The sequence below is a fragment of the Marmota marmota genome, unplaced genomic scaffold (assembly GCF_001458135.2).
Source record: "Marmota marmota marmota unplaced genomic scaffold, marMar, whole genome shotgun sequence".
NCBI lineage: Eukaryota > Metazoa > Chordata > Mammalia > Rodentia > Sciuridae > Marmota > Marmota marmota.
This window is the reverse complement of record NW_025999982.1, coordinates 34,867,970-34,878,048: the sequence shown is the minus strand read 5'-3', so window position 1 is coordinate 34,878,048 and position 10,079 is coordinate 34,867,970. Positions and strand designations below refer to the sequence as shown.

Sequence of the window (10,079 nt, the reverse complement as noted above, 5' to 3'; positions counted from 1 at the left end):
ACAGGAGGCAACAAGATGGCGCAGTCTCAGGGCACCAGGAGGAAAGTCTGTTACTACTACGACGGGGATGTTGGAAATTACTATTATGGACAAGGCCACCCAATGAAGCCTCACCGAATCCGCATGACTCACAATTTGCTGCTCAACTATGGTCTCTACCGAAAAATGGAAATTTATCGCCCTCACAAAACCAATGCTGAGGAAATGACCAAGTACCACAGTGATGACAACATCAAATTCTTGTGCTCCATTCGTCCAGATAACATGTCTGAGTATAGCAAGCAGATGCAGAGATTCAATGTTGGTGAGGACTGTCCAGTATTCGATGGCCTGTTTCAGTTCTGTCAGTTGTCTACTGGTGGCTCTGTCGCAAGTGCCGTGAAACTTAATAAGCAGCAGACAGACAGACATCGCTGTGAATTGGGCTGGGGGCCTGCACCACGCAAAGAAGTTGGAGGCATCAGGCTTGGCCATCCTGGAACTTGTATCACCAGAGGGTGCTGTATATTGACATTGATATTCACCATGGCGATGGCGTGGAAGAGGCCTTCTATACCACAGACCGGGTCATGACTGTGTCCTTTCATAAATATGGAGAGTACTTCCCAGGAACTGGGGACCTACGGGATATTGGGGCTAGCAAAGGCAAGTATTATGCTGTTAACTACCCACTCTGAGATGGAATTGATGATGAGTCCTATGAGGCCATTTTGAAGCTGGTCATATCCAAAGTAATGGAGATGTTCCAGCCTAGTGCGGTGGTCTTACAATGTGGCTCAGATTCCCTGTCTGGGGATCGGTTAGGTTGCTTCAATCTGACCATCAAAGGGCATGCCAAGTGTGTGGAATTTGTCAAGAGCTTCAACCTGCCTATGCTGATGCTAGGAGGAGGTGGTTACACCATTCGTAATGTGGCCCGGTGCTGGACATATGAAACAGCTGTGGCTGTGGACACAGAGATCTCCAATGAGCTTCCATACAATGACTACTTCGAGTACTTTGGACCAGATTTCAAGCTTCACATCAGTTCTTTCAACATGACTAACCAGAACATGAATGAGTACCTGGAGAAGATAAAACAGCGGCTCTTTGAGAACCTGAGAATGCTGCCCCATTCACCTGGGGTCCAAATGCAGGCCATTCCCGAGGATGCCATCCCAGAGGAGAGTGGTGATGAGGACGAAGAAGACCCTGACAAGCGAATCTCGATCTGTTCCTCTGACAAACGAATTGCCTGTGAGGAAGAATTCTCTGACTCGGATGAGGAAGGAGAGGGTGGCCGAAAAAACTCTTCCAACTTCAAAAAAGTCAAGAGAGCAAAACAGAGGATGAAAAAGAGAAAGACCCAGAGGAGAAGAAAGAAGTCACAGAAGAGGAGAAAACCAAGGAGGAGAAGCCAGAAGCCAAAGGGGTCAAAGAGGAGGTCAAGTTGGCCTGAGCAGACTTCTGCAGCTTTGGCTTCTGGCCAAGTTCCCCACCTTTTTCCTCCAATCCCTCAGATTTTTATATTTTCTATTTCTCTGTGTATTTATATAAAATATATTAAATATAAATGTCCCCAGGGACTAGATAGGAACCAGGGCCCTGATCCCAAGGCAGCTGTGTTGAGGAAACTTCCAGCAGTTGCCTTGTTCCCCATCCCTCTTTAAGTCTTTTGAACCATCTACAGTGCAGATCTGGGCGTAAAGGATGTAACCATAAGAAAAGGATGTAACCATAAGAAAAATCCTAAAATGACAAGGGTCTGTTTAGCACCTTTGGAAAGGTGCCCTTGCCAAGTGTTCTAGAAGGGATGGGTGGGTCTTCAGGGACCCCCTGTACTTTTCAGACTCCTAACATCAGCCATTGGTTGTTTTCTTACCTTCCCACTGGCCTCAAGAGAGCCAAGAAACTCACACTGCCCTGTCTTCCCCCCCAGTTCCACAGGTGAAGGTTGGTAGTCTAGCTTCCTTTCTAAGGTACTATTTTCATTTTTGTGAGACTTTGTAATAAAATGGTACATTTCTATTAAAAAAAACCCACAATACATAATTTTCCCAATTTTTTCTCACCTTGAAAAGTCTGTTCAAACTCAAACCATTATATGAAGTTCATCTTCTTCATGATATAAGCTAGTGGATCACAGTAGCTCATTGTGATTTTTTTTAATTTGTTTTGTTTTTTACTGGAGATTGAATATAGAGGTACTCTACCACTGAGCTATATTACCAGTTCATTTTATTTTTTTTTTTATTTTGAGACAAGGTTTTATAACAGGGTTCACTTGATGCTTTGACTTGTGGGTTTGAAAATTACATATTTTTTTCTTTTCCCAACCTTCTTCTCCCTGATCTTCTTTTCCCTAATCTTTCCTCCTCTTTGATCTTCTTTTCCTTGATTTCCTTTCTAATCTCTCCTCCTTAATCTCATTTTCTCTGAGCCCTCTGTTCCTGCTGATGGGCAGAATCACAGCCTTTGGGACAGGAGTCCACTGTGTTTCTCTTTTGCTAGCAAAGCAATAAACTTTTTCCTTTAAAAAAAAAAAAAAACATGTTCTCATTATTGGATTGGCATTGGGGACAAGGACCAAGCTTTCTGCAACAGTCTGACTAAATTGCCCAGGCTGGCCTTGAGCTTGCAATCCTCCTGCCTCAATCTCTAAAACTGCTGGGATTACAGATGTGTATCAACATGCCCAGGGCTAATGGCACTTATTCTGTACCACAGAACTTTAGAGTTTATATATGGTACTGAAAACGGTTGGCTACTGCTTCACATATGTTGCATTAATTCTTTTTCTTTTTGCATCTAGGATTATGGTCAAAAAACACTTCCCCCCCCACACACTGGGGATTGAAAACTCAGGGCTGGGGCTGGGGCTGGGGATGTGGCTCAAGCGGTAGCGCGCTCGCCTGGCATGCATGCGGCCCAGGTTCGATCCTCAGCACCACATACAAAGATGTTGTGTCTGCCAAAAACTAAAAAATAAATATTAAAATTCTCTCTCTCTCTCTCTTAAAAAAAAAAAGAAAAAGAAAACTCAGGGCTGAGGCTGCCTGGTGACCTTCCTGCTTCAGCCTGGGATTATAGGTGTGCCTCACCATACCCAGTGCTTTCTTGAAAAGTTTTGTTTTGTGTTTTAACAAAAGCTTTGGTATAGCCAGGTGTGATAGCTCATATCTGATACCTGTAATACCTGCAACTCTACTTGGGAGCCTGAAGCAGAAGAATCATCAGTTCCAAACTAGCCTCAGCAATTTAGGGAGGCCCTAAGCAATTTAGGGAGACCCTGTCTCAAAAGAAAAAAATTTAAAAAGGGCTGGGGATATAGCTCAGTGGTAAAGCACTCCTGGGTTCAATCCCTAGTACTAAAAAAAAAAAGAAAAATAAAAACTTTGATAATATCCTAAAATAAACATATAATATTAAACACATTCAATTCTGTTGCTTAGGGAAACATAATAAGATCTATTTGGGTGTGTTTAAAAGGGATCTTGCCTGATGTGGTGGTGCATGTCTGTCATTCCAGCTACTCAGGAAGCTGAGGCAAGAGGTTCACAAATTCAAGGCCAGCCTGGGAAACTTAGAGAGGCTATGAACTAAAATAAAACATAAAAGGGCTGGTGATGTAACTCAGTTGAACCTCTGGATTCAATCCTAGTACTTATAAACAAACAAACAGAGTTTCCAGGTTCTGCTTCATTTATTTATTTGTTAATATAGTACTGGGAATAGAACCTAGAGGGCACCTTATCACTGAGCTTTTATTATTTATTTTGAGATAGGGACTCCCTAAATTGCCCAGGCTAGCTTCAAACATGTGATTCTCCTGTCTCAGCCTCATGAGTAGCTGAGATCACAGACATAGTGTTGTTGTTGTTGTTGTTTTATGCTGCAGATGGAACCCAGATTATGTATATGCCTGGCAAGTGCTCTACCACTGAACTATATCCCCAGCACATCTTTATAGTTTTCACAGAACTGTATGTTCAGCAAGTAGGATTGCAATAGACTTTTACATGCCTTTAAAGTTTCTATAAAGGCTGGTTTAAAGTTGTAATCACTTTATCTCTAAGATTTGATTTCTTCCCCACATACAGGAGGCCCTGGGTTTCATCTCCAACACCCCCTGATCATCCAACTTGATAATGGGGATGCAACTCATGAATAGATGTATTCATGATGCCCTGGGTTTATTTCCCAGCACTCATTTATGTACAGAAAGAAAGAAGTAATGAAATACAGAAAGACAACCTCCCCCATGCAATTGTATCCAAGAGAAACAAGGAATTTTTGAATTTGATGAGCACATTTTAACAAGTTGAGGGTCCTGATCTACATCTACTGCATTGAGGGTCTTGTACAAACCTCAGTTGAACCTCCTTGCTAGGCAGGGTGATGCATGGCTACAATTCCAGAGACAGGGAAGCTGAGACAGCAGGAGCCCAAGTTCATAGCCAACCTCAGCAATTTAGCAAGGACTTTAGCAACTTAGCCAGACCCTGTCTCATATTAAAACATAAAAGAGTACTGGGGATGTATCTCAGAGGAAAAGTGCCTGAGCTCAATCCCCAATACCAATACAAATAAAATAAGTAATTCTAGCTTAAAAAGTCAACTTAAAGATTATTAGGGACTTGTAGCCTGACACAACCAGGTTTATTGACTCATTCCAGTGAGGAGACTGCATAACAGAAAACCAAAGGACATCTCACCGACAATAAAAACATTATTTTCTTTTTCATAATATTTTGGGAAAGAAAGCTGTTTAAGTGAAATGGGCATGTGTATTTTTGAGGATCAAACTCAGAACCTTGAGCAAGTGCTCTACCACTGAGCTACAGTCCCAAAAACCAAAGAGAACTTTAAAACAGTGAGTGGGTCAGTGGCCTGTGCCTGTAGTTTAAGCTACTCCAGAAGCTAAAGTAGAAGTATTTCTTGAGCCCAGAGTTCAAGAGTAGCCTGCATGGGCTTGGGATGTGGCTCAAGCGGTAGCGCGCTTGCCTGGCCTGCATGTGGCCCGGGGTTCGATCCTCAGCACCACATACAAACAAAAACTAACTAAATTAATTAATTAATTAAAAGAAGAGTAGCCTGCACAACATAACAAGGGCAAGCCTCAAAATATAGTTTTGCTTTGTGCTATATGTGTAAGGATTAACATCAGGTCTTGTCTGTGATGTGGATGGAGGGACCCGTTTTTTTTTAAATTACAAAACTGAGAAAGATGTGTAATGTTGTATCTAGAAACCCCTTACCTGAAACCAGTTGCAAATCAAGGCTAACTTTTTTTTAACAGTGACAAAATATACTTTTATTTACTTTATTGAGTCAGAGAGTCATAAAATTATTGCTAAAGTAGATGTCAGACAGGTGCTTTAAACGTCCAGTTATCTTGGAATTTATTTAAACTAAGAGAAAAAGGTCATAATGTTTTCATGCAATACACACTTGGTTCTTAAATAACACTTGTGACAAATAGCAGAGAATTAAGGAATGCTGCACTGATGATCCATACAAAACACCAACATTTTAGGTTGTGCATAATTAAAGAAATATCTTACTTTTCAAAATACTGTAATAGCCAATACACAGAGGCATGCCTTAGGTGGGCATAGGAATGCAGTTTAAGAAGGAAAAAAAAAATCACCCTGGAACTACTCAATTAAACCACTGAGCAAGAAAAGCAACATTGAACTTCCATACTGATTTTACACAATTTCTATACAGTACCTTGACAAATCCAAGAGCAAAATTTAAAACTCTCCTCTGCTATTTTTAGTAAACAACTGCATGGTAAACTTAGATGACTTTTCCCCCTGGATTTTACCTGGGAGTGGCCTTTTAAATATTTTATTTAAAAGAGGGCAGGTTTGGCATTTTTATACTGATGTCACCAATGTTGATATTTCTTGGGATCTCAGGAAGATTCATATTTACAGCTGATACAGCAGGGGCTGGAGCTCCTTCTAAGCCAGCCTCAGATCTCTCCAGTTTATTTTGTGAATCAATTATGTAACAATCTCATTCATGCTGGGCTCCAATACCATTCCCCCATAACGATTTCTGCAAGAATATCGTGAACCTTGTCTACATGGAAAATTAAATCCAGTTCACAGACAAAAACATTTGCCTAAGGTTTCTGCGAACACTTGAATTAGATCTAAAAATGCCAAGCTCACTTTTTGAAGAATCCACACAGAAGACAAAATATAGGGTCGCATAATGTCTATAAATCAGTTTGTTGTCAGTTCCACCAGTTAATTAGATTTAACTCCATAGGTCACAGTAAATTACACAGCTTAAGACTGATTATCAAAATCCTCCTTCTAGGAAATTACAAATATTTTCATCTTTCTTAGATACCCTGATGGTTGCTGTTGTATATCTTCACCTTAAGGCTGGTAGAACTTGGAGAGCCGCAGTTTCCCGTGGTTGTTGAAGATGAAAATCGCCTTTATTATGGCGGCCGCCTGGGTTGGCGCTGGGAGCCAGGGCGGGGGCGGGCACACGAGCCTCCCCTCGGGATCTTACCAGCAATCCTTCCCCAGCAGCCCCTTTCTGCAGGCGCGCACCACAAGGCTAATTTGTATGAAAGTGATTTAGATTCTCCTGGCAAGAATGGGACGTTTCATTGTTACTGACATATAATTTCAAATAGTAAATAAAGTTTCTGATAATCTGTAACAAAGTTTCTCATTAAGAATGCAGTAGTGTACCCACGTGGCGGCATGTGCCTGTAATCACAGTTACTCAAGGTGGAGGGAGGAGTATCATAAGTTCAAAGTCAGCCTGGGCTACCTAGTGACACCCTGTAAAAGAAAGAGAATTGGGGGAGATATAGCTCAGAGGTGAAGCAGCTGACTTCCATGTACGAGGCCTTGAGTTTGGGTCTAGATTCTTGATTGTAATCTTTATTCATTTCTTCGGGATCCCCAATCATTCTCTTCTCCCAGAATGACCCAGGACCTAATGTGGACTGACAGAAGGAAGAACTCTCACAGACTTTCTTTTCATTCTTTCTTTATTTATATGTGGTGCTGAGAATGGAACCTAGTGCCTCATACCTGCTAGGCAAGCGCTCTTCCACTGAGCTACAACCCTCACCCTGAGTTTTAGTCACTTTCTCAATCGTTATGACTCTCTCAAGGTTGAGGTCTACGTACGGAAAAACTTGGATACCAAAGACAAATTCGGTGACTCCACAACCCGAAGATCAATTCGGGGAGAGAGCGAGGAGGCTCGGAATACTGCTGGGCGATGGAGGAAATAGTCTCACGGAGCATCATCTCCTCTGCTCACCATTTCGTCCAATTCGGTTTCCAGGCAGAACACCACTTGCAAGGTTTCTGGGTTTCTGGGTCGACGCACAGAAGTAAGTTTAAATCAGAAACTCGAAGTCCTCAAACTAGGAACCAAAGACCCGCTCACCCAAACACAGAAAAGTCCTGAAAGAGACCCCGCAGTGGAAAGTCTGCAGCCTCGAGAGCCCCGCCCCCGGCCGTTCATTGGTCTGCAGGCGAGGCGGGGCCGCCCAATCCGCGCAGCTTGAAGTTGAGGGCACCGGCCCCTAGGCGGAGACTCATCCTGCGCAAGTAAGGAGTGCGTGAGTGAACAGGTCATGGATCCATCTTCTCTATGTAGTCTTCTGTGATCAGGGATCCCTACGTGAAGGGTCCGGCCTCAGTAACGCGCCCCAGAGCTTATGAAGGGCTTCCACATCCGCAATAGTTCCGTAATGACTAGTCCTGGGTGGAGCGAAGGCTCGGAGATGGCTGCAATAGATAGCTTCTTGAGCAGGGAAGCCTCGGTTCACAGAATCCCGGGAGGTTGGGTCGGGTAGAATGGGCTATACGCAAGGCGCTCTATTTCTTTAGACTTTCCAGCACCTACAACCAGGATACTCTAGCTCCGGGCACCCTGCGCCTCTCTTCCTACGGTATCCCGCTTTCCACACTCACACAACCTAGTCCTTGGCTTCCCCCTCTTGCCAGGTCTTTTCTGAGCCGTGAAGTCCTTAGTCGCAGAGTATTATCGAGTACTCATACAAAACTGAGGTCATGCTGTTCAAATTTGTAACTTGCTCTTTTCTTATAGTGTTGATCAAAGATGATTTTTCGGGGCAGCGGATTCTCTGCGCTCGCAGGCACTCCATCCCACAGAGTGGCGGATTCCCAGAATCTCTTGGCCCCAGGCTGGTGTGTCCTCTGCATCCGCAAGGGAATTGTTTGCTGAGATTCTATTGTGCCTGGTGATTCTGATGCGCCTCAGTGGCTTCACATCAGGGAACGCTTCTCTATGATTGAGATGCTCCTTGCCGCTGTCTTCTTTGTTATTTACATGAGTAGCCTGCAAGCCAAGACACCATTCATCAACTGGCCCTGGAATGATTTCTTCCTAATTTTCATAGCATGGATCCTGATCGCCTCCATTTTTGTCCTTGTTTGAGAGCAGAAGGGGTACTGGGACTGAGGGCTACACACATCTTTTGGCTATGATGCCTACTTCACCTTCCCTCTTTGGCAACAAACTGTTATGCTCAAATTCGGGACCCCCAAAAGACCACCAGAGACCAAGATCGATGTAAACAGCAAAGAGGTGTTTATTGTGAGCTAGCTTGGTCCTCCACGCACAGAGAGCAACTGGTGACGCTGAGAGGCCTGGAGCCAAGGGTTTGCAGAAGTTTTATACATTCTTTGGAGAAGGCAGGGACCCCCACATACATCATAGCATCTCTTAGCAAATCATCACACACCACGGGAAAATCAAACAACAACTCTAAAACATGGTTAGCACATTCACTGGTGGGAACAAGTTGGGTAAGGGTGATTGGTTACTACAAGAGGGGGATTCATTTGAACTGATTGGTTTAAGCCAAGAGGGGTGTACATGCTGAACTACATGGTTTCCCAACACATTATCAACCACCATAAACTACTGGGAGGGTCATCTGGCATCCCAGATATTTCCCTGCCTCATGCTGATTGGTGGCTGCTAGGGGGTTGCTATGGATCCCCACCTAGCCTGACTGAGTCAGGGACACCTGTCGCAGCAGATCTCTCCTGTTATTTGTAGATAAACAACTTAGCAGGGTGGGAATGTTCCTAGGAGTGCTCTGTGGGTCTTTCCAAGGACAAAGGTCATGTCCCTTCCTTGGACAGGCTTTGCTCTGAGGTAGAGGCTGGTTTTTCAAAACACATACAGCAGCTTCCACTTTTCCTACAGATGTAGGTGAACTCCCCTCATTTCTCTCTGCAATTTGGAAGTAAAAAAAACCCACAACAACACTCCCTGCCAACCAATTCCTAGCTTCCAATTGAGATAAAAGTGACTTTACTGGGAGAATTGCCTTCCAGTCTGCCAACCAACCCTCCCGCTATGGTCACCTTTATGGGTATGCCTAGGTCCCACTTCCTTCTGCATTGTTCAGTTCTGCCTAGACCATACCCCCACTAAACCACAAAATGAGGGAATTGGATATCTAGGATTTCAGAGTGCACACTCCACTTGGTGACCCTTTCCAAGTAAAGTCTTCATTGTGTGTATGGGAAATGGTTCTGTGGAGATAGAAATAAGAAATAAACATTGTTAAAATCTTAAAAAAATACTTGGAGTCAGCTCATTCAGTCTATATTATTATTATAAATATTGTTATTTTGGTCCTGGGGATTGAACCCTCGAGGTGTTTCTGCTGAGCCACATCTCCAGTCCTTTTTATTTTTATGTTGAGACAGAGTCTCACTGAGTTGCTTAGGGCCTTGATAAATTGCTGAGGCTGGCCTCAAACCTGCTACACTACTGCCTCAGCCTCCAGAATCCCTGGGATTACAGGCCTATACCACCACAACCAGCCCAGTTCTTTTTTTATTTTTATTTTTGGTACTTGGCATTAAACCTAGGGGCACTTTACCACTGATATATATCCCTAGTCCTTTTATTTTATTTATTTTTTTTATTTTGAGACAGAGTCTTCCTAAATTGTTGAGGCTAGCCTCAAACTTGCAGTCTTCCTCATCTGCTTTCTGCATGGCTGGGATTATAGGTAGGGCCCACCACACTCGGCCAGATTCCTCTTCCTCCTCCTCCTCCTCCTCCTCCTC

At 43.5% G+C, this 10,079-nt stretch overlaps 1 pseudogene; it reads left to right on the top strand.

Annotated features, from left to right (window-relative positions):
• LOC107144035 lies at positions 1-1,717 on the top strand (annotated as a pseudogene).
• Positions 1,718-10,079: the final 8,362 nt, after the last annotated feature.